Source organism: Lonchura striata, chromosome 12, assembly GCF_050655825.1.
Source record: "Lonchura striata isolate lonStrDom1 chromosome 12, ASM5065582v1, whole genome shotgun sequence".
Taxonomy (NCBI): domain Eukaryota; kingdom Metazoa; phylum Chordata; class Aves; order Passeriformes; family Estrildidae; genus Lonchura; species Lonchura striata.
In genome coordinates, this window is record NC_140714.1 from 3,258,732 (window position 1) to 3,284,184 (window position 25,453).

General features: G+C 43.6%; 1 long non-coding RNA gene across 1 annotated transcript in view; it reads right to left on the bottom strand.

Moving 5' to 3' along the window:
- The window catches only part of LOC146766221 (uncharacterized), an 87,833-nt gene extending 62,781 nt beyond the window's left edge, over nt 1-25,052 (bottom strand). The window contains exon 1 of the long non-coding RNA XR_014958099.1: nt 21,237-25,052. This is a non-coding gene — a long non-coding RNA (uncharacterized LOC146766221). The remainder of the gene's footprint in view (nt 1-21,236) is intronic.
- Nucleotides 25,053-25,453: the final 401 nt, after the last annotated feature.

Below are 25,453 nucleotides of genomic sequence, written 5' to 3' on the forward strand. Positions count from 1 at the left end.
TTCCAAGCAGGGGCCATCATTATTGTCCCAGAGAACCATTTATAAATAAAGCTGATGTTTGTCAAAGCTCCGACTCGCGGTACAAAACTCCCAACTCTGGTTTGCTGCCATTAAACACCCCGAGACTTCCTGCTGGATAAAACTTCTCTGCCTATTGGAAAGGTACTTCCAGAAATGTCAATGGAATGGGATGGAGGAGAAAATTCGATTCACTGGGAGATGTTCAGGTGGGTTTCTGGCTATGTGATCCCCCTTCCCTCCTGCCACACATAATTTCAGTGAATTTGCTCTCTCTGAGAAGTAGCCTATGTACCTCTTTATACTGTTATTTATTATTAAATATTTTTGAACAGTTTTTTTTTCCCTAAAAATGTCCTATATTGTTACCCATGACTCCATTTTCTTTTCTCCATTAAAATTTAATCTTATTATCAGAAAATTACTTTTTTTGCCCCCTCTAATAACTCTTGTATGACAGACAGCCAATTTTACTGACATCAGATCCTTGCAGCATGTACTGGAGATCAAGAGGGGGAAAAAATGACTACGAGGCAAACCATGCATTATGGAATCAATATGACATGCTGTATCCAACCATTTTTTTTTTCTCCTGAAGACAAGAAAACCCTCCCATCAATTTTATTCTGTAAAAGAAGAAAGCTGCCATGAGCCTGATTGAATAATCACAACCTTAATTACGCTGAGCAAACAGTATGAGGGGGACTGTGATAAATTAGGGGAAATCCTCAACATTCTAATGCATCTTTCAGGCCATTCAGAGTCCCAGCAGCTCTGTCACTCCTTAACCTGCCCTTCCTCCCCTCAGTTCCATGGGCTGAGATTTGAACATGTAAAATTGAGTAAAATAGATGAGGGATGAAAATTGCTTTGAGTTCGGGGAAGAGGGACCCAAATATTCCCCCAGCCTCCTCGGGATGATCACCCCAACAGCCCCTGGCTCTGAGGGAAATGAGGTTCAGGCAGACGTTTCCTCTTTTGAAAGAGACAAATCACTGCCTCGGCTCCCTCTCTACTTCATGTGAACAAGGACAAATAAATGATTGGCACCTGTCAGATAACAGCCAAGATGATTCATCCCAAACACAGCAGTCATTTTCCAGTAATGAGAAATACCCAGCTTCATTCTGTGGGAAGTAAATCTTGTTAGAAGAAAAATGATCCCTTAAGAACATGCACCACGGAGCTTTGGTGCTGCTGCAGCTCCCTGAGGGCTGCAGAGAGGTCTGAGGGTTTTTTTCTGGGCTAGCAGGGCTTGAAACCACACCTGGGGTTGCTGTGAGGTGCTGCCATCATGCAGAATGACACTCGTGCCACCAAACAGAGGATTTGAGTCTGCTCTGGGCCCATGGCACAAAGCATGAACTCTTCGTTTGTGTTCAGTGAATCAGAATCCTTTGGTTGAGTCCAGCATTAAGCCAGCACTGCCAGGTCTAATTCACCACTAAACCAGGTCTAATTCAGTCTCACATCTAAACTGCTGTCCCCAGTTCCTCAGGGGACACTCAGTGCTCTGTCACACCCCCTAGAAAAGGGTTCTTGTCAGGGTCTCAGGGGCTGCATGCCCCTCATCCCCAGCTGCAGGGACAGTGCATCAGGAGCTGTTCCCAGTGTGATCCCACAGCCCCAGAGTTAAAGTTCTGGCTTTGCTTCAAGGAACCCAGAGGTTTGGCACTTGCAAAAAGCTGTGCAACGTGAGCCAACCACAGCATGTGGGGACTGTCCAAAGATCTTCACAAGGGCTTTCCTGCTCCCTTTTGGACTAGGGCAAAACCTGAACAGCCAAAAAGGACCCCTTGTGTCAGAATCCATGGTATTGATGATTCTGAGATTGTAGAAAGTCTGCAATTCAGCCCCACTGCCAAAGCAGAAGCCATCATTGGTCTGTGCTGGTTTCCAGGTTGTTTATTCTGTTTATCTCTCACATGTTCTGCTGCCCTGCCCAGCTCTGTCCTGCAGGGCAGCGTGTGGGGCTCTGCCCTCAGTGGGATGTGACAAACATTAAATACCAGAAACTCCCTGGGCTGGATTTACAAGAACGTGCCAATATCTGTCACCTACGTTGGACAGTGTGTCCCCAGCCTGAACCAACAGAAAAATGCCAACACCACAGTGAAACATGGAGGGCATGAAGAAGGAGAAAAAGGACAAGGCACACCCAATTTCCTCCAGCTTGTCCCCTTTGGACCCCTCATCTAGAATCCTAAAATTTTACTTTTGCACCCATGCCACACTTAATTATTACTGATATCAAAAACTCAGAGCTGGTAATTCATCCTGTAAGATTGAAAACTCTTTTCCATGGGCAGAGATCACAGCCAGTGTCTCTGGGGGCTCTGTCCAGGGAGGTTCCTGACCCCTGCCAGGGTCCCAGACCTGCCAGGGCAGCCAGAAGGAAGCTCTGGATTCCCACACCCTTGGACACTGCTTGGTTTCCAGGGAGTGATTCCCAGTGCTGCTTTAGAGCCAGGCTCTTCACCCACTGCAGAGTCAGAGTGAGGAGCTGCAGAATCAAATCCAGTAAATCAATAGGCAGCCACTGAGAAGGAGCAGAGTGCTAAATCACAGCCACGCTAATTTAGATCTAATTAGGAGTGTCAGGGAGCCAGCACTGGCCAATTCAACCCTGTCTAGGTAGAAGCACTTCCAACACATGCAGAGAAGCTGATGCTCAAGAAGAAAAGCAGGAGATTACAGACCAAAACCAGGGCACCTGTAGAATTTGGCTGCTCCTGTGCACCAAAGCTCCCCAGATAAATCCCAGTGCTGAGGAGCCTGTTTCACCCCTGCTCCAGACCTGCCCCTGTCCTTGGGGGAAATGCTGAGTTCCAGCCCAGGCTGAAGATCCTGTTCACTTCTCAGCACAGTTAATTTGCTTTTTAATATAAGTTATCCTGAAGTAGCTCATGCACAGGGCTTCCCAAAGGTAAAAAACAACCCATAAACCCACACCACCCTCCCTTCCTGCCTGGCTTTTTTGCTGACATTGAGTGCAGCTCAATGTCTACCTAACAACAAACTGAGTCAGCCTGAGGGGAGTCACCTGAGGAGCAGAGAAACGTCAGGCTCAAATGAACACCTTCTCAGCTGCCAAAAAACCTGGATAAAACAGAGTGGATAAAATGGTTCTGCAATGCAGTGCTGTCCCTCTGTGCCTAGGTTTCCATGGAGGATTGAGATGCACCATCAGGGAACAGGGTGGGAGAACAGAAACATCATCCTCACCCCTGGTTTTCCCCATCTCTCAAGTTTCTGCCTTTTTTTTTTTTTTTTTTTTAAAGCTGGAATATCTATTTTATCCAGGACAAACTCGACAAACACTTAGAAACCAAATAAAATTCTGTTTGAAACAACCTCTGAGGCCTCTGAGCTATTGGGTGTTAGTTCTTCCTAATCCAGAAGAAAATAATTGAATTCAAACAGATCTCTAAAGGCCTTTGGAGGCTTGGCTGACAAAAAGTGCTGCCACGACTTGCTTTAGAAGAAAGCCAGGTTTGTTAGTTTGGTGAACACCATTAAAATGAACAGCAGTTCCTCTCTAATAGCACCAAAGAGACTTCAGTGGGATTGTTTAACTGTGAACTCTGCATTTCCTTAAAACCCCCTCTCTATTCACATCATTAAAGTGTTTTTAGAAACTCTGAATAAACAACACAAAGGGCTTTTTTTCTTATGGCATGCAACTGGAATACAGGAAAAAAAAAACAGCAAATATCTAAACTACAACAGGAAAAGCATCTCCAGATTTCCATAACTGATGATACAGATAATAGAGACATTCATAAGCCTTTTTTTTTTTCATCTAAGGCTGAAGATCTGGTGGCAGCACCTTGTTCATGGGGTTGTTGAATCAGATGGAGCAGTTCCCTGCCTTTGTATCTCTGCTAATTGCATTTAATGAAAACCACTTACTTCATTGGTGCAAAAAACTGCCTTGAAGTTTGTTTTCTAGGCGAAAAGCCCAGTGCTTTAATTAACACCTTGAAATGATCACTGATTAATGATACCAATCCAGGGCTGTTGCACAAAGGTTTTTTGCTCAACTTTTCCCAAAAATCAGGAAGATGAATGATGTTATCATTGGTACAGAAAGCTCCACCCCTGGAAACCCTTTGGGATGGAGAGCACAGACAACATTTAACAGCTGCAGTGGACACTGTGCAGAAGGAGAGGGGGATACCACCAGGGTGTCTCCAGGAAGAACAGCATCATTAATGCTGTGAACCTTTCCCACAGACTTGAAGATCCTCACATTTATTTCCCTCATTTTCTACCAGCTCTTCTTTGCAAGAAATTGTCTTTTATTTCTTTCGTCTCACCAGAGAACAGATATATTTTAGGTCTCAAACTCCTGATTTATGGTAGTCAATACACTTGTTTCTTGAAGTGTGGAAGGAAGCTAATAAAACTAAAATCTACATTAAACACCAATTTGTTTCTATGGTTTAATGCTGTGGGAAATCACCAACTGCCAGACTTTTCAGGTATATCAGAATCAGCTTTGTAGAGCTCAAATTATTATCTGATTACAAAATGTATGCAAAACCCAGGGCATAAGTGCTGTAAAGAAATTATGGGCAGATCAGGTTATGACCACTTGTCCATGGAACTGTTGTCATCACATTTATTATGCAATTCTTGTCATGCCTGTTTGGCACAGCCTGATAAAGAGCAGCCACAGAATCCCAGAATGGTTTGTGTTGGAAAGGACATTAAGGAACCTACAGCTCCAGCCCCCTGCCATGGGCAGGGACCCCTTCCCCAAGCCCTGTCCAACCTGGCCTTGTGCAGGATCATTCTGGAAACCTCCTCATCTGTCAAAGCAGCAGGAGCAGGGTGTCCCAGGGCGAGGATCTCAGCAGGGAAGGCAGAGCGTCCCCCCCCTGCCCTGGGCACACCCACCAGCTCTGACACGGGGGCTGCTCCAGCACAGCCTGCTTGGCACAGCCTGAGCTGTCTAAAGCCACAGGCCGTCCTGAAGGGTGATTTTCACAGAATCACAGAATAATGAGGTTGGAAGAGACCTCTGAGATCATCAAGTCCAACCCATGCCCTCACACCTCAACTAGACCATAGCACCAAGTGCCATGTCCAGTCTTTATTTAAACACATCCAGGGATGGTGATTCCACCACCTCCCTGGGAAGACAATTCCAGTACTTTATTATTCTTTGGGTGAAAATTTTTTCCCTAATACCCAACCTGTACCTTTTCTGACATAGCTGAGGCTGTGCCCTCTTGTTCTGTCAGTGCTGCCTGGTGGAAGAGATCAACCCCACCTGTCTGCAGCCTCCCTTCAGGAGCTTTGGAGAGCAATGAGGGCACCCCTGAGCCTTCTCTTCTCCAGGCTGAACAACCCCAGTTCCTTCAGACATTCCTCACAGGGTTTGTGCTCCCAGCCCCTCTCCAGCCTCGTTGCCTACTCTGGATGTCCTCAAGCATCTCAAGGTCCTTCCCAAACTGAGGGGCCAGAACTGGACACGACACTCGAGGTCTGACCTCACCAGCACCGAGCACAGGGGGACAATGACCTCCCTGCTCCTGCTGGCCACACCATTCCTGATCCAGGCCAGGATGCCACTGGACTTCTTGGACATCAAGGCACAATGCTGGCTCATATCCAACCGGCTGTCAACAGCACCCCAGGTCCCTTTCTGCCTGGGCACTGTCCAGCCACACTGTATTTTCCAAGGATTCTACCAGGAGAGCTGTGCCAAATGCAGCTGTGCTCTCCCCACACCACCAATTTCAACCCCAACTCAGGGAACTTGGGCATTTCACACGATGGGGAGATTTGAAGTGTTTGGAGCTACCATAAAGTGTTGTTCAATTATGAACAAACTAAATTAAAGCACACAGGAGCAGCTATTGTGTGTTTGTGTGCTGTGGCGAGAGGCAGCTGCAGCTTTTGTAGCCTTGCCCTTGTGCCTGGATGCTGCACTCCCTGTCCAGGCACAGCTCCTGCTGGGAAAAATCCAATTTGCTTGGGAAGGACAAAGACCTGTGGCAGGCAAACAGCTCCTTCCCTGTTTTCCATCCCCATGGAAAACATGATAACATGTGAGGCTTTATTCAGGAGTTCTACATCCAGCAGTGCTACTTGCCAATGTTGTTGTTCAGTCCTACACTTGGTTTTATTGTTGCACAAAAATATTGCTCATTTTCAACACGACGAGCACCAAGGAGAAGAGAAGATCCCTGGAAAAGGAAAGGCTGTTGTTAAGTCGTAGGGAGGTGCAGGCTGGAGAGAACACCCACCTCACAATTTAATGATAACTCTGAAGATTTTCTTTAGGCCAGTGCCCCCTCTGTGGCCCTGCTGAATGCTGAAATGAGGATGAGGGTGTACAATAAACACAGAACCTTCTCCCTTCAGCCTCTCACCCCTGGCAGTGCACTCTCCCTCAGAGCCACAACCACACGGTGCACAGGGAAGGATCTCTGCATGAAACCCCTGGATGTCAGTCAACAGTTGGATAAAAACATTCTCTGATAGCACCTGCAGTTTTCCTGATAGCTGGAGCAGCTTTGCCTGCCAAAAGCACACATGGAAGCTGCTCTACCAGAAGGAGAACAGCATCAGATGAAGCACTTCCCTAATGCCATTTAGATTAACAAGTGTAAAAAATAAATGTAAAATACTTTCAGCCCCTGTTCTTTGTTTGCCTTGAAAAATTAAGAAGGGCTGGGGTGAGCACAACTGGAATCAAACCAGCCCTGAAGGACTTCTCTGCAATTAGCAGCTCCACCTGCAAACGAGGCCAGGGCAGACACGTTTATGCCACACAGGATTGTTTGCTGTTATGGCTCAGGACACTCAGCCAAGGGAGATAAGCAACACCAAGTGACTCCTGTGCCAGGACAAACAGGAGCATTGCAGGGACTCTGAGGGGCCACTGTGCCAGAAGCAACTGGACACAGAGCAGGTATGACAGCATCAGCAATAAGACACAATAAATTCTCCTTTATGCAAAATGCCTCATGCCCCATGGCTCTCTCCACAATACAATATTGAGAAACTATCAAGAATTAGCAGCAGCTGTGAGTCCTTATCCAAATTTTCATTCCAGTAGAAACCCCAGGAGTGGTTTCATCTTGCACCTCAAGCAGGAGAGTTCTGCCTGCTTTGTTTGCAGAGTGGTCTCACTCTGCAGTATGCAGGCAGCATATCCAGACACCTGAATTATTCTCTTGGTAGATGTACTGCAGTTTTTATATGGAAAAAGAACTGTGAATGCTTCCCTTTCATGCTGGAAAAAGACAGCAACAGATGGCAGTGTGAGGAGGGCAGTAACAAATCAGTCCTTTGGCCTTCCTGCAGCTCCTTCCTCCTTGGAGACAATCTCACAAGAACACAGAGTGAAAGAATAGCAGGGTGCTATCAGCATCCTTCTGTTCCCCCCCTTCTCCCAGCTTCTTGTTAGACAGCAAACAGCTCCTGCACCTGGAACCACAGACACCCCAGCATCTTTTCATCCCCAACAGATCTTGGAGCATGGATGCTGCAGTGTAATTTTTGAGAAATGCATTTCCTACGGAAAAGAAGAGCTGCAAACCAAAATGCTGAGGTAAGGGCTTTATTAGCTCAAAATCTTCTCAGAATACAGAACCTTTTCCACCCCACCAAGACCAGAGCTGCATTTGGGTCAGGCACCCTGGTTTGGATGCTGTGACTGGCAGGTTCAATTACCCAGCACACAAGTCACTGGCTTGCTTCCAGCTGGATCACAATAAAGATCCTTGGAGCTATTTCCTATTCCTACTAAAGTGTAGCAACACATCTGTACTGTGGGGCTCAACTTCTAGTTATTCTTGAGGTTTTAAATTGCTCCTCATAAGAGTATTAGTTCCCCATTGGGATATCTCATCAAAAAACATGAATACTTGAAGACAAATGCTGTGAATAAACAACATCACCATTTTCTTAGGCATCAAAATGACCATAATAACATGAAAAGCTGTAAACAGCTACCAATTTTGTTCATTTCAGTCTTCTCTTCTTAGAAGTAATCCCAGAAAAGACACTTTGGACCCTCTGTGTTCAGCTTAACTCTAGTAACAACGAAAATATGCAGAGCCCTTTTCTCCCACTGCCATTCCACACTCCAGCAAGCATAATAATATCAAAGGTGTTGCGTGAGAAATTGATGTCAACATTTTAGCCTTGGACTCTTAACTTACCTGATTTAAACTTTGAAAAACTTGGCTCAGATCCCAAGAATCTGCTGAGCCACTCCAAGCCACACAGAAAACAACACATGCAGGCTGGGTACCACCTCGAGAGCAGATGCTCCCAGTGAAAGGAAATGTCACAATGTTGGCTGGTGTCCCCAGACAGTTGTGTCCTCCCAGGGATATCCTGCCAAGAGGCACAACGTCCCCCAAGCCTGCTTTTGTCTCTGTGACACAGCAGCTGCACGTCCAGAAGGGGTGGGGGTTGTGTTTTGGGTTTATTTTTCTGATGGTTGATGAAGTTCCATCAGAGGGGGAAACACTCCCAGCCCTTTCCAGTCGGTCTCTTTGCAGCTGTACTGCTGACAAAACATTTGGACATTCAATTACTGCTGGTGGAGCAGGGAGAGTGTGATTCCAAGTGAAGGGAGTTTGCTCTGGGCAAGGTGGGGAATACCATTATTGGCACCAATCAGTGCCTTGATGTGATTACAGCTGGGGCTGGAGCTCACTGAAGTCAAAGCTTTTGCTTTTTCATTTCTGCTATTGGTGCCTAAGTGGATTGATTATGTATGAGATAACAGAGCGTGGAGGAGTATGCTAATGCTGCTGTTAAAGCACACTTTTATCTTGCAGCATTAAGTGAATGGAGGAAAGAGAGACAGAATTGGCTGCTACGAGCTTAAAGATCTTTTTTTTATTCTCTCTTTTTGGTGAGAGTCGTGAAAGTTTTTAACTCACCACAAACATTCCGAACAGCCAACTCAAACTCAGGGTCCAGGGGACAGCAGCAGGAACTCACAGCAGCTGTACCACAGACAGGCAAAGGCTCCCTCTCTGTCTCTGCTTTCTCTTTACAGATGGGACAGTATAAATAAGGCACAGCAAAACTAAAAGTCAAGTCCCATTGCTGAGACCACAAACACTCATAAACTCATTTGATTCCAGCTGAGACACCGATTCTCCATATGCTTTCCCACTTACCTCACCAGAGCTAATGGGATTAATCCTGGTACAGAAAGCCAAATAAACACCGGGGGCATTAATGTGTTTTATGTGCACTAACCTTTCCACTAGACCTGGGCAATATATTCTCAATGAATTCTTGAATACTTTTGCAAATCATTATCCAATCCCTTCGATTAAGAGGAGGTCTTGGCTTCACAAAAAAAACCACTTCCCATATTCTGAAATAACAGAAGTTCTTCTACTCATAATTTTTAATTAGGAGGGGCAGCTCCCACCCACAGCAAATAGGAATACCACAGGAAAACAGAAGGGCAGTCGTTTGGACAAGGTCTGCTGGGAATCCTCCCAGCATTTTGTTCTCCTCCAATAATTTAGTCATCATAAAAGCAGGCACGAGGTCGTTTATCACCGGGATGGACTTGCTTACATCTTTTTTAAAGTTCAAAGCAGTAGGAACTAATGGACAATGGAGAGCTTTGCTTTTCCACTGAGGTGCCAGGAGTTCTCTATGGGGTCTGGCAATTTATTTCTGATGGCAGGGGGAGGAGGGCTTCACTTGGAACAGGCAAACTCTTGGAGCTGCTGCAGGGCTGAGCCTCCCCCACCTCTGGGTTACACTCCAGCAGCAGGTTTGGGCTGTTACCCCAGGATAAATATCACAACAGTACTTTGCTGATATTCAGAATCGTGCACAGCATTTGTAATCACATAAAATGGAGATTTGATAAAGCATAATGCAATAGAAACACTTTATTTCTTGGCTAGAGAAATTTTAAGCACAACCATGAGAAATGAGCTCTCCTTTCAAGCTAATAACCCCAAAATTAATTTTTTTTTTTTTTTTAATCTACCTCCTTTCCAAGGAAGAAGTCTGGTTTAAGTTGTAAAGAAACAAAAGCCATTCTCTAAGCACAACATATCTGTGTGCATACAGAGCTTTCATTAAAATACTTCACAGTTGTGAAGCTGCAGAGCTCATGCTGACTGGAATTACTTCATGGGGCCCCCTGTGCACTGTAATCTGTACACTCTTCTGTCTTCTGATAAAAACTTCAAACTTTCTGAAGCAAGAAGGTCTATTTTGGTCTCTCTTTGAAGTGCCTTAGAACGAAAGGTCTGTGACTGGAACTCCAAATACCACAGTAATACAAATAAAACCACAACTTTTAAGAGGAAACCTCTTGTCTTCCAGCATCTCCCAGATGCTGTAAATGAGCTGAATCAGCTGAATTCCAACGAGTTCAAGTTGTGCTGGGAGCGAGGTTTAACACAAAACCAGATCTATCGACTCTGCTTCTATCTCAGTACCACTTGCAATGTTCAAGCCTTGGCTTTCTGAGAGCATCTTCCAAAAAATGCAATGTGCATGGCAGCACATGGAACCCCATCCTTGGATTCAACCCACAGAGAAGCACAGGAAATACAAAACACTCACCCTGATGGAAATGCAGGAGTGAAATCAGAGCCGTCAGAGTTATAAAGCTGTAAGAAACCTGCCCAAAGCCATTTGATAAAGGATATAAACTAAGCAAACAATAGGCATATGAAACAGGAATTAAATTTTAGGAAGCAATGCAATTTGTTTGGAAAAGCATTCTCCAGTGATGAGATGAATCACTGGAGAATATTTTACCTACAAATAAAAAGAGAGGCAATAAATTTGCAAATGCAGGTCTCTGCAGACTTATCCCTGACAGTGGAGCTTGCAGCAGGGAATGTAATCAGCTGCTGTAAACAGAGATACTGGAATCCATCCATTAAAATCTGGGAAGCTACTATGTAGTCTTAGGTATGGAAAAAAATCAACCAAAAATAAAAAAACCCAAAAGCTTAGGGAATAATTTCATTGGCTTCATTTGGGTTTGGATTCATGAACATGCATATTCAACTGCAATAAGTACTTTGCATCCTGTTATTTGGATTGTATATCTTTCTAAGGATTTTCCCATCCATGACTAGAGGCTTGTTTTCTTTGAGTGCAGAATAAATCAAGTGCAGAGTCCCTCACACCCATCTGAGAGCCAAGCCAAGTCCTACAAGATGCACAAGACTTGAAGGTTCTGTTGCTTCTCCCTGACATTTTTCCTGTTAAATTTCTCTGCTACTTTCCACTTCCCCAACCCAGACAGCACTACAGACACAAGGTTTAAATTTCAAATAAACAAGAAATTGTCCCCTCATGCTAGTCCACATTCCTGCAATGGTGCTGGTACCTCCTGAGCACCACTGCTCTGCCCAAGCCCAGCTCTCCGGGCTGAGTTGCTGCTCCTGGGGCCACCACTGTGCATCACTGCATTCCTAAACATGGGCCACAATGCTCCTGTTGTTCAGGATGTCAGGGTGTGTGTGTGCCTCTGCCTGAGCTGTGAGCAAACCACAGCAGCCCCAGAAGAAAATCTTTTAGATAACTTGCAATAAACTACCTTGAGACTGAACAACAGAGACTGCTGAGCCTTTCTGTGGAAGCTCGGGCTGGAGGAGAGACTTTTCCACCACACGGAGCCACCCTGACCCAGGGTGAGCTCTGGCACTCCTCTGCATTCATTCCTCCTCAGCAGTGCCTCAGAGATGAGCCCCTCCTGGCTGGGGCTGCTCCCAAGGATGCTCCAAAGCAGTGCTGGGGGTTTGGGAGCAGCAGCAACAATGCAACTTCCAGAAATAAATCACCAAGGCCAACAATTCAAGGAAGTGTAAAGCTGCCTGACCAAAAGGAGCCCCGTGGATATCTAAAAGAAGGGAGATTCAAATGACATTTAAGGAAGAAATTGCTTAGAGTGAGGGTGGGCAGCCCTGGCATGGGTGCCCAGAGCAGCTGTGGCTGCCCCTGGATCCCTGGCAGTGCCAAGGCCAGGCTGGACAGGGCTTGGAGCAGCCTGGGATAATGAAAGGTGTCCCTGCCGTGGCAGGGTGGCACTGGATGGGATTTAAGGTCCCTTCCAACCCAAACCACTCTGGGGTTTGACCCAGGCAAATCCTTTTCCCTTCTGCCTGTTCCTTCTCATCCTGCTCAGGATCCCAGCCCGCATCTCCCAGCACTGACATTCCACATTTCACATTTCACCACTCCTAATGCACAGAGTCAGGATTTTTAACTATAAGGTGATAGCATAATAGAAGCCATTCTTTGCTAGCCATAAACTTATTTCTCTTCTAGGGTTGCTCAGGGTTGTCCTGATTTATCTCAGAGAACAATGCCCCATTGACTACCTGAGGAATAAACTTGCTCAGAGTTGAAGGGTGACAACACAAAAAGCTCAGAGAAAACAACAAAAGAAATGCTATTAAATTTGTAAAAATGAATAAAATTAGATCATGAAAATGTGGAACAGTAATACTGCATGGAGATCAAGAAAATATACAGAATAAATGAAAAAAATTATTCTTTTGTATCCAAATACTGCTACAGCATCAAGGTTGTATCTGTGGAGAATACAATCTAATTCACCTGCTTTCATTCTTGTGATCTTTCACATTTCAAAAGAAAACAACAGATGAAAAATTCAATACTGCATTTACTCTATAAAAGTGAAGAAAAGGTCATTTATTGGCCTTTTTCATTATTAATATGTGTCTAGTCTTCTATTTTAAATACAAAGAATCTTTGTAACAGCCATTTATGTTCAAGGCTTCGAAGTTATTTTACAAGTGGTCTCAAATACATCTGCTAAGTTGAAATAAATCTCATCCTTTCAAATTAATCATGCTCGTTTCAGCTTTTTGCAAGGAAAAAAATAAAAAGAGGCAAAAGAACACTATCATAACACAAGGCAGCCTTTCCAGAACTCAAGTTGAACTGAGGCAAATGAGATAGCAAATCAATACTGAATCCAACAGAAAGAGAAATTCAGGCACTGAGCTCCTATTCTGGAGCTTTTGAAAAACTTCATTACCAACCATTTCAATTTGTATTTATTGAATTAAGGCTTTTAACATGGATAAAATGTTACTGAATGGCCCTCACTACCACAAAAAAGTTCAAATCTTGGGTTAGAATAAAAAAAAAATTAAACAATAAATAATAAAATAAATTTTAAAAAATAACAAAACACAATGATTTTCAAGCCTAAAACTTTGCTCCCCCTTTTCCTCCAGCCCCAGTTGAAACCTTTACCCCACCTCTGTAGCCCAGGGAGCACAGTCCTGTTTTCATCCCTCAGGGTTTCCTTCCTGCTGGGAGGATTGAAGAAAACACCAGTAGCTGAGGGAAAGCACTCACAACAGGGAGCTTCCTTCTTCTGTGTCAGCACATTCCACAGCCTCAGCAGCCAGAAAAACCCCATAAAACTGCTCAGGAATCCCTGAGTGTGATGAGAAATCCCTCTGCCTGCAGGGGGGATGCCCAGGACCATAAAATGTGTCACACAGCTGGGCTGCTTGTGATGCACTCCAGCTCCAGACCTGGTGTGGGAAATGGGGAGGAAATCACCCTGCCTGCAAAGAGTCCTGTTAGTTGGGTAAATTTAGGGAGAAAAGCAGGAAATTAAAAAGGGAGAGCAAGATGGAGAGGTCAGCAGCAGTGGAAATAGAAGTCCTCTATCCTATGTGAATAATTCAGAAGATTTAATTTCTAACTTCTATTTACATGGATGAATTGAAAGACAACCTCCAGCCTCAGATCTGGCTTCTGTTTTAAAGAGACTGCCCAGAAGTTTTTAGGAATATGATTCATCACAACATCTCCACTGCTGAAATAATGCCTTGTGTAATTCTGCCAAGCCCAACCATAAATCTACAAATCCCAGAGCTCATGTATCCATATCTTCCAAAATAAAACAATGTAAAAAGGAACTCTGGATTTCTAGGAGCTGGTTCAATAAAATACTCCTTATTTTTGGATCAGAGAGCAGCCATGCAGCAGCCAGTTGAATATTTGCAGAGGGTTATATGGGGTTTCCTGCATGGGATTCATATTTATATCCAACTGAATTTTTTTCTTCAGGATTCCTGAAGACAAAACCATGGTCCAGCTGTCCATTAACAACCATTAAAGAGGGGAATCTGAAGGATGTGCCATTTTGCTCTAATTTGAGCTGAATTAAAATTTATGGGTGTTTCCTTTTATTTTTACTAATCTCAAACACAAAAAGTAGTTGAGTCTCACTCAGCTCTTTTTTACAGTCATATTTCAGTATTTTTTTTGCATAATGGAGGGGCCAACATGAAAGAAAAAAGTTTATAAACTTTGTCAAAGTCAATTTAAAGGAATCATTGCCTGTTTTTCTCTGGCTCTGGAACAAAAATTTAAATCCACCAAAAAAAAAAAAAAAAAAAAAAAAACAAAAAAACAAAAAAAAAAAACAAAAAAAAAAAAACAGGGAAATTTCTACTTACTCTGTTACGGAGTTGAAGCAAGTGAAAGATGATTAGCAACAACTCTGTGCCTCTCCTACACTGAAATAAACTTTTCATCCAAAACACCTGCATTATGATAACACTCAATTCATACTTTCATGGAAACTTTCCTGAGGTTGTAGGTGAAAGTCCACACCACAAAGAATCTATGATAGATCTATTATCTCTCTCTATCTACCAGCGAAATTTTTGACTTTCACAAGCATCAGATTGTACTCTAAAAACATTCAATAAAGCCACTCCAAGACCATTTCCACATTTGTGCCAGTGTGGAAGAAATCCCTTCAGCTGGGCACTGAAGGCAGTTAGATACTTCTGTGGAAACTGATATTATTTTCCTCTCAAAATAACTTATTCCAAATAAATCTACTGATCCACAATAAAGAACACAGAGTATTTTGGATAAGGTGTCAAAATCCTGCCCTTTCAGGAATTAAAAGCCTGGTTTGGGTCTGCCTATCTTGTCAGGTAATTTGCTGAGCCAGATAAAATCTGCTGTAGATACGGGGTTTTTTTTTTGCTCATTGCCTTTCTAGGAAATCAATCCTTGTAATAGTACATAAAACCTAATCATTACCCAGATGAGGCCCTACTTATCAGGTCATTTGATGACATGCTGCCTAAACGAATCTCATTTATAAAGTCTTGTCTTCTCCTCTCCAAGCCAAGATTCACGACTGGCACGCCTCAGTGTGCAGCATCCATAATTAGCACAACTCCCCACACCAGAACAATTCCTACACCAACTGAGCAGCAGGGAAATGCACCTTGAGCAGTTGGAGCTCACGGCAGGGATGAAATTTGTGTTGTTTTGCTGCCATTATCCACTCCGTGGCAATGAACTCGGACATTTTTACGATAAAAGGACATTAATGGCAAGAAGTCATCACCTTTCATCATCACTGCTTCAGGGCAGGAGCTTTTTCAAGGACAATAATATCAAATACCAATCAGGGAGGAACTCACAACCAGTAATTTCCCCTTTCCTGCTCACAAATTGCCCACGCTCAGGTTGCCACAGTCTCAGAGGGACTCATCATTCAAAATATTTCGTTATTTCGGCAACAGTGAGTTTTGATCCACTGATAAATTTTAAATTACAAATGCTTACAGTCAATGTTTTATTTGTGTTTGTGAGAGCTCAGAAATTATAACACACATGCAGATCTTTGAATAAAATGGGACAGAATCTTCCAACCTTCCTACTATCAGGTGTGACCATAATTCCTTACACATCCCCACTTACACAAACCAAATTTTCACACAAGTTCCTTTTTATCAAGGAGAAGGCATTCACAGAATTCTAACCTCCAAGTGGTTTCTTCAGCAGATGGTGCCACTCCTTTCCTTGTCCAGTTGTGCAGAACTAATCTACAACACATCCTGGCCTTTACAAAACCAGATTTTCTTTGTCCCGGGGACAAAAATCTCACTTTTAGAAAACCAAACCTGCTGTTAACAAACTCTTCACACCAACAGACATTGCCATGCACGTCATGTCTTAGATTTGTCATCAAGATGAAGCACCTCTGATAAATATTCCTGAGGGAAGTCTTTCTATCCTTATTTTAAAGCCTTTTTAGCATCGCCTTCAGAGATGCAGAGAAGATGATATTTACTCAGCCATTTTACCTTTCCCCTCCTCTTCTGTGAGTAGCTCTGATAAACATTGACAACTTCAAGATTTAATTTTGAGCCACTCCTTCCCTAACAAAAATGTTAATGTCATCATCTACCTCAGGGAGAACAGTTTTGCAACAATATTATCTCTTTCTTTTCTGAGACAGAAAGGCTGCTCAGGCATTGATAGCAAATCCTGTTTGGTGTTTTATTATGCACAATGGAAAAATATTAAATAGATCAATAGGAAAATGAAGCTGTTGCAAGTTGATCTCCGTGGAGTGAGGAAAAATTGCTGGGGAAAGAAGAATTATGAGGAAAAAAGAAAATTAAATTTACACATTGGAGATAATAAGGCATGTCGCTTACCCTCAGTGCTTACTCTAATCTGGCTTTACTTAATTGCATTCTCTGTAAAGACATATTGTTTCATTTCTTCCCCCGATGGATCTTTTTTTGTTGGGGGTGGATATAGTGTAATTACTAGCTCCCAGCATTATCTCCACTTCTATTAAAAAATGTCATGATTCTGAAAAGGAAAATTTCATGCACTATATAATGTCAATCATCTGTCTTTATGAGATGGAACAACTTCACTTTGTTCAGGATGGGTTTGAAGGGGGAAAACAGCCTTTCATGTATGGTCATTTTTTAAAAGCGATATTCCAATCTGCTTAGCACAAGAGCACAGCTCCAGTGCTGATCACCCACTTGAAAGGAGATTTGTGTGTGTCAATAACAGCTTTTAAGTCTGGACATCCAGACAAAGTCACGCTGGTAGAGAAACAGGAGAAAAAATTTTAACATTTCCCTGAAACTTCAAAGCTCTGTTTTCATCTGAGAATCTTTGTGATTCAAATCAAAGCCGCTGTGGCTGCGCAGCATCTGAATTTCACTTTTTAAAATGTGACACTTCCTTCCACCATTATTTCACTTGCCAAAGGAATTCCAAGTAGGAAGCGAGGGCCTGTTCACAGCTTTGCAACCTCTGTATTGACAGCCAAGGCTTCAAATTCTGGGGAATGGGCTCTTCTCCAGTTAATAACTGCCAGGATGAGAGAATGTGGCCCCAGGTCGTGCCAGGGAGGTTTAGGTTGGATATTAGAGAAAATTCCTTCACTGAAATGCCAGAGCTCACCCTGGGTCAGGGTGGCTCCGTGTGGTGGAAAAGTCTCTCCTCCAACCCGAGCTTCCAAGGAAAGGCTCAGCAGTCTCTGCTGTTGGTCTCAAGGCAGTTTATTGCAAGTTATCTCAAAGATTTTCTCCTGGGGCTGCTGTGGTTTGCTCAGAGCTCAGGCAGAGGCACACACACACCCTGACATCCTCTCTGACCCCGACTGCTTCTTCTCTCCCACCCAGGGCTGCTGCTGTCTTTTATATGGTACATTACGTGTGACATGGTTACAGTTTTTCCCAATGCCCATTACCTATATTAAATGGTGATTTTCTATCTTTTATATGGTACATTACGTGTTACATGGTTACAGTTTTTCCTAATGCCTATTACCTATATTAAATGGTGCTTTTCTATCTTTTATATGGTACATTACGTGTTACATGGTTACAGTTTTTCCCCAATGCCTATTACCTATATTAAATGGTGCTTTTCTACTCTAAACCAATCTGTGAGTGCCAACATCACCAAGAACATGGAGGTAAGGAAGAAGAAAGAGGGAGGACAGGGCAGGCCCAAATCCCAAATCCATCTTAAAACCTCTGACCCCCATGTACAAAACCAAAACCCCCTGTACAGCACTCAAAAATTCTTCCCTCTACTTTGTGACTACTTTTAGTCTAATATCTAAACTTTTGTGACTTCTTGTTCTTCCTGCAAGGTTGCTAAATCATTCCATGGCTCAAACCCAAAATCACAGCTGTTTCCAGCTGCCTGCCAGGGTCTCAAATGCTTCTGACCTGGGCCCGGAACCTCCAAAAATGTCTGAGGGACATTTTGAGTTCCGACACTGAAAGGGTGTTCAAGCATTGGAACAGATTCCCAGGGCAGTTGTGGAGTCACAATTCCTAGAAGTGACCAAAAAATGTGTGGATGTGGCACCTGGGGATGTGACTCGGTGGTGCTGGGTCATGGTGGGACTCAACGTTATCTTGGAGATCTTTTCCAGCCTTAACTCTGGGGTTCTATAATTCTGCATTTGTAGGACATTTTCCATGACATGACGCTTCTATTCAGCAGTGCTGGCATCCACATCCTGCACCCCAGGAGTCTCCACTGTGCAGTAAATATTTATGGGAATGTGTTAGGCTTTAGAAATCCCAATCCTGTGGTCGATACTCAGCAAACTCCCACTGAAGCTGTGGCATTTTGGAACAAAAGTTTGTCAATCACTGGGAATTCCTCGTTTTTGATGAACAGAAATGGGCCCTGAAATATCACTGAAAAAACAGAAATCTTTTCCTCAAGATCCCAAGCCAAAAGAGGACAGCAAAAAGATCACAGATTTTAACAATTGATATTGCAGCAGAAATATTTTGGTCTCAACTCTACTGCCCTTCAACCTGGATAAAAACACCACAGTGTAATGAAGGGAATAGAATAGCCAAAACGTCAGGGAATATCAGGGACTGTCTCAAATATTAAAAAAAATACAAAATAAATATGTATTCATAACTGCTTTAATTATTTATCTCATACATCTGTGTTTGCCACATACTTACAAATGCATATTTTGCATAATTTATATTATTTCCTGTACATTTATTATATTTGTTAGAATTCATTTACCTGTACTATTTAAAGACATTTCTGAATGTATTTGCTGACAGATACAACAGAGCTGTATCTGCAGAGCCCACAACAACCTCTGCAAACTAAAGCCAACTGGTTTTGACTAAAATTCTGTTGCAGTTACTGTTACATTGCCGCAACAAAACTTTAATAAATTTTTCCATATACAAGTTCTTCCAGGCCTGCACTTTTGCAGAACCAGTGAATTTCAATTTTTAGCCATTTTCTTATCTACGAAGTTGTATAAAGATTATTAAATTATTCCTTATAAACACACATTTTGTTTTCTTAAATGTTCCTGCTGATTGACAGCAATGTTCAAAGAGTTTTAGAATGATCAGTATCATTTTATAGATGGAGATTCACATGGAAGAGACAGGGAGTCAGCACTGTAAGAGCATCTGTTTAAGCACAAGAATTGAATTTTGTTTCAGTCAAGACACACATTATTCTGCTGCCAGAGGTCAGGAGGAGGAAAAGGAGGAGGAGGAGAATCCAAGCTAACTCCATGTGATGAGAGCAGTATTTTGGGTTTTTTTTAAGAAAACGCTCACTGCAGACACAAGATACAGACCATGCAAAAAAATCAGACCTAGATCAGCACTAAAGGAGTCTCTGGCTTGCAGTGGATATTTTGGCAACCTGCAGCCATCAAATTTATTCCCATGAAAATCCTTCCCTCTGTCTGGGGAGGGACAAGGCATTTTGCTTGCCAGTGATAATTAAACTGGTGCAGGGTTACAGGGGAGGAGGTGAAACACCCGAATTCTCTGTGCCAGGACAGGTCACAGCACACTGATATTTCCCTGTGACTGCTGCACCTGTCAGCACAAGGTAACACAGCACCCGCAGGTCTTTATGCCAAAAATTCCTATTTGGATTGGGCTGTTCAGCTACATCCAAGAAATCACAAACTGATGTCTTCTCCAAAACCATCAGTACCAAGGGAATTAATTTGGTTTTCCCAAAACATCAGAGAAGTGACATCTGAGGTACACAAGATGCTAGCCTGATTACATCTTTTCCTTTTTACTTTTATGGCTATTATCCACTGGACTTTTGACCTCTGGATTTCTGTGCAATGTCTGCAGCTCTGTAAACATCATTGTGCAATAATCTATAAAGTTCTGTCTCTGGTAAAATAACTTCAAACTAGGTTTTAATCACTTGTGGATAGCATGATTTTTTAACGAGTTTTTTTTTTTTTTATTACACAAAAAAGGACTTCTGGTGCTTGAAGCACTCATTCTCTTGCAGATTTATGGCATATTTAATTAGTCATTTGGAGTGCAGATCACTGCATTCACTGAGGATCAATATATAGCAACTGACAGCAAGCTGGTAAGGAAATATGGTTGAGTTTATCAGGATAGACAAAGCCTAAATCTAAGCTGAGAGGGTGCAGATGGCAGACATGGGAACATGATCTGCCCCCAGGCATCTGCTGCTGGCTCGAGGGGAGGCAGCCAGCCCAGCCCAGTCAAACCCAGCCCAGGTAAGGTCAGGTCAGGTCAGCCCAGCCCATCCCAGCCAAACCCAGCCCAGCCCAGCCCAGCCCAGCCAAACCCAGCCCGGCCAAACCCAGCCCAGCCCAGCCCAGCCCAGCCCAGCCAAACCCAGCCCGGCCAAACCCATCCCAGCCCAGCCCAGCCAAACCCAGCCCATCCCAGCCCAGCCCAGCTCAGCCCTGGGGTGCCAGGGGACCCAGCCTGGCCAGACAGGAATCCCACATTCCCAAGGGGCAGTTTGGCTGTGCTGCCCCTCTCTGTTCCCCCAGAAATGGGGAGCAGCTCTTCCAAAATCCCACCTGCACCAAGAGGCTCACAAGCCTGCATTTCCCTTCCTTACAGCCACCTGTATTTTGGATTTTGGGTGCTGCACTTCCAGTGACACCTGAGCTGACACCTGTGGTCACACAGAACTCACGGCCACCATCACCATCATAAAAACAAAGCAGCTACTCTACAAAAGTTCTCATATTTTTGAGTATTAGCCTGGATTATCCAAACATAAAATATAACTAGGGAAAAAAAAAAAACCTCTTAGCAGAATAGTCTCCTTCCAACTGCCTAGACCTCCTTATGCTGCACAAGAAACAAAAGCAAAGCTGAACACCAAATAAACTTCTGTTTATTAATGTATCTATGGGAAGGGTTTTATTAAGGGGCCAGAAGTTAAATTGCATTCGAATGGGTAATAATAAAGGCAATACACTGCAGTTTCTGGTAATACAGTCCTAGATTCAAGCACATAGCTAGGGTAACCTTCCAATTCTCTTCTTTCATTTGAGAGGCTACTGAGAACACTAGAGAATAAAAGACACTGTTGTTAGTTGTCATACTGTGTCTATAATTACTTACTTTGTTCCTGAAGCCATCACCATGATAAATTTGCAGTTTTCCCCCATCTGCCAGGAGTAGTAATGTGCAATACATTTAACAACTGAATTTGCATATAGAAAGTATCATTGACCTTTGGATTTAAAAGGACAAAGATTTACAAGGACACCCTTCTGAAGCAAAGTGCTTAGTTTAGGAAAAACGAACCGGCGCGAGAGGAATAAAACGCCCGATCTGCTGCACGCGGGAGGAGTTGCAGATTTTACAAGGAGCACATTTGAAATCCCCATGAAACAGCTCCCTCGTGAGCAGCCACACAGTGAAGGAAACAACTGTCGAGCAGAAGGAAAACACTGGGGCAGGATTTGGAGCGTGTTCAGCACGGGGGAAGCGGGTGGCAGGGAAATGCAGGGTGACAGCGCCTGCTCTGCCTCCCAGTGTGGCAGCACATTTCTCTCCCTCTCAGGATTTTTCATAGAGGTGCACAGAGAGAAATGAAAGAGAAAACAATTTCTATTCCTGCTCCTTGTTTTTCCCATGTGGAATGTGTTTGGAGAATTGTTTACCTGGGGTGATGCTTGGTTGGGTTCTGGTGAGGATTGTTTGAGCTGGTGGCCAATCCAACCCACCTGTGTCTAGACTCTTGAGAAAAGGTCACGAGTTGTGTTAGAGTTAGAGATAGAAAAAGTAGTATGTAGTTTTAGTATCCTCATTTTATATAGTACATTAATGTATTTTAGCATAGTTATAATAAAGAAATAATTCAGCCTTCTGAACTGAGTCAGACATTGTCATTTCTTTCCATTGGGTTCGCCTGCATTTACAATATCCCAGGGGTTATTTACAGGGCTGGCAGGAGCCTGGCTCTGCTCCCATGCAGGGAAACAGGGATTTCCAGCACAGCTTCCTCCCCCTGCCCCTGCAAGGCTGCTCGTGCAGGGTTTGCAGCAGATGCAGTGCAGAGAGTGGGCAAAGCAAGTTCCTGTCAGCAGGCTGGCTAAGAATAATGTGAATTTGTGTTTATAGAGAAAAGAGAGAAAATAAAATCTTTTTTTCCCCCTCCCAACCCTGAGTGGCACCAGCACCTGGCAAAGCCCTTTCCCTATTCCTGGCTAGATCCACAGGCAGCTCTTCCAGCTCAAGGTCAGCCCAGGCACAGCCTGCACATCCCATTTCAACACTTCCAGAGAGTTTTCAGAAGGATTTCAAGTGCCTGTTTTCCTTACTGTCAATAGCTCTTCCAAATAACCCATGTGAAGGAATTGCTACAGTTCAGTTTACCATATCATCAATGAATTATTCATAAATGCCACTTTGTGCCATAAAAATTTAAGGTATTAGTTCACAACATGATCATAAATATGATTAATACAGACCACACATTCCTTGACTGCCACACTACAATATTTTCACAATAAACTGTGATGATCCAAGATAAAATGATGGTAGCGAGTTAAAAGTGAGAGTTGAAGAACTGTTGAATTCTGAATTTCTCAGGGTATTTTGGTCATCCTTAAAAGACTTTACCCAGACATGTTACTGCACCCCCTCTCCATTCTCCCTGGAGCACTGTGTGACTTCAAAGTACCCAGATTTATTTGTTCACCCTGTTTACACCAGCAAAGAAAAGAATCAAAGCACTATTTTCTGACAATATATTCCCCTGTGACTCAAGCTGCATGTGTGGGGTTTAGCATGTACTTTAATAGTGAGTCAGCAGCCCGGGGAGAGGCATTAGCTGCATTCTAAATCAGTCAGGGATGGAAGATAACAAGCAAAGCAAGGAGTGACTCCCATCAACTCTGGAACAGTCTCTGTAACACTGCAGATAAAGGGTATTGCCATGGTTTCATTTCCAGTTGTGACAAACTGACCGAGAAAGAGCCTTTCCTTCTAAAGGGCAAACAACTAAAATTAAAAAGAAAAAAAAAAAAAAAAAAGGTGGGGGGAAGGCAGGAAGTTTTTTTTATAAAATAAAAGAGAACCTGAGAAGAGGAGGGTGAGTAGCAAGGATGGCTCCCTGTCTTCTCTCCAGCAATAATTTTTGCTGTGACATAAAAAGTTCCTGTAAAGAGAACATGCAGTTCACCATGATCTGGATTATGGTTGGGAAAACTCAATGTCACTGTGATAATTTTAACCAATTCTACCTGCAAGTATCCATAGGTATGGGAGAGGACATTTTACCTACTACTCATTTCGTATTACATTTTTCACTTTGTTTTCCTGTTCTCTTCACAAACTAACCTTAAAAGGCACAAGAGTTTTTACCAATATCCCTCCTTAAGTCTCATGGATGTTTCAGCAAAGATTTCTGAGTTTATATATTCTTGATCCAGTGGAGCACCTATATGTTTCTTCAATTGTCCATCAGGACCATTCCTTGCATTTCCTCTGTTAGGTTTGTGGGCAGACTGTCTTGATTCCCTCATTTTCTTAGAGAAAATTCACAGTTAATTTCAAATAGACTTGAAGACTTTGCCAGTTCTAGCAACTTTACTTCATCCTTATTGAATAACTGCACCTGGCGTACGTATATATAAAAAAACCCTTGAAATCTACTTTTCACAAGTATTCCTCCAGCACTTCCTGCATTAGCCAACATCTGCTGTGAAGTGATTTCTGGAAGGGATGCAAGCAACAACAAAAAGCCAGAGGAGTCTGTGACAAGACAAACAATCAGGGAGGCTCGTCAGAGGCAGGACATGGAGGGTGAAGAAGAACACGGGGAGGTGCAGCTCCATCCCTGTCCCTCAGCAGATGCAGGGGTGGTGCCCCACTGGAGGACGTGGCTTGGGCTCCCACTGAACATATGGTGGAGCTGGATTCCAAGCAGCCACAGAAACGCTGTCTCTGCGCAGTAACTGAGGTCCATTTTCCCTGGATCTGCCTGCGACTGGCTCGTTAACAAAAACAAAATCCAGCACCTGTGCTCGGGCTGTGGAAGGGTTTCTGTGCCAGCAGGGATCCATCTGCAGAGCACATCGTTAGCCAGCTCCTTTTCCCTGGGTGAGACACGAGGCACATTTGTCAGAGCAAGCCCACAGCACCACTAAAGGAACATTTTGTGGCCCAGCCTACCTCTCCCCACTTCTTTCTTTGCCTTTTCATGCTGCCATAATGGTGATGAGTAGTGATAAAATATTCATTTCTCTCCTCATCAGGTAATTCTCCAGGCCCTGGACCAGCACTCTGACCTCATCCCCTCTTCTTTATTGCCCCACCTGCTACTTTTTTGGCAGATCCTTCCAGCCTGCATCCCCTCATCTGACTTCTCCTCCTGCACTACAGAGCAGGGAGATTTTTTCAGAGCTATTTAAGTGCTGCTGGATTTGGTCTGGCTGGGTTGCAGGGGTGTGAGGAGATGCCAGAAGCATCCTCTCCTTCCCACCCCTCCTCTGACTTCAGGAGCACAATGTCATCCAAGTCATCACCTCTTACAGCTCATTATGTGATCTTACTGGGCTGGGATTTGTTCAGGAATTTTGACTGAGACTACTGGAAAGCTCTCAGCTGTGCAGGGGCACAGCTCAGCCTGGGCGAGGAGCAGCAGGAGTGAGGCGGCCCTGGGGGTTCCCTGGGGCTGCCGGAGCTCACCCTGGGTCAGGGGTGGCTCTGTGTGGTGGAAAAGTCTCTCCTCCAACCTGAGCTTTCAAAAAAAAAGCTCAGAAGTCTTTTGTTGCTTGGTCTCAAAGTTGTTTATTGCAAGTTATCTAAAAGATTTTCTTCTGGGGCTGCTGTGGTTTGCTCACAGCTCAGGCAGAGGCACACACACACCCTGACATCCTCTCTGACCCCAACTGCTTCTTCTCTCCCACCCAGGGCTGCTGCTGTCTTTTATATGGTACATTACGTGTTACATGTTCACAGTTTTTCCCCAATGCCTATTACCTATATTAAATTATGATTTTCCACTCTAAACCAATCTGGGAGTGCCAACATCACCAAGAACATGGAGGTAAGGAAGGAGAAAGAGGGAGGACAGGGCAAGCCCAAATCCCAAATCCATCTTAAAACCTCTGACCCCCATGTACAAAACTAAAACCCCCTGTACAGCACTCAAAAATTCTTCCCTCTACTTTGTGACTACTTCTACTCTAATATCTAAACTTTTGTGACTTCTTGTTCTTCCTGCAAGGCTGGTAAATCATTCCATGGTTCAAACCCAAAATCACAGCTGTTTGCAGCTGCCTGCCAGGGTCTCAAATGCTTCTGACCTGGGCCTGGAACCTCCAAAA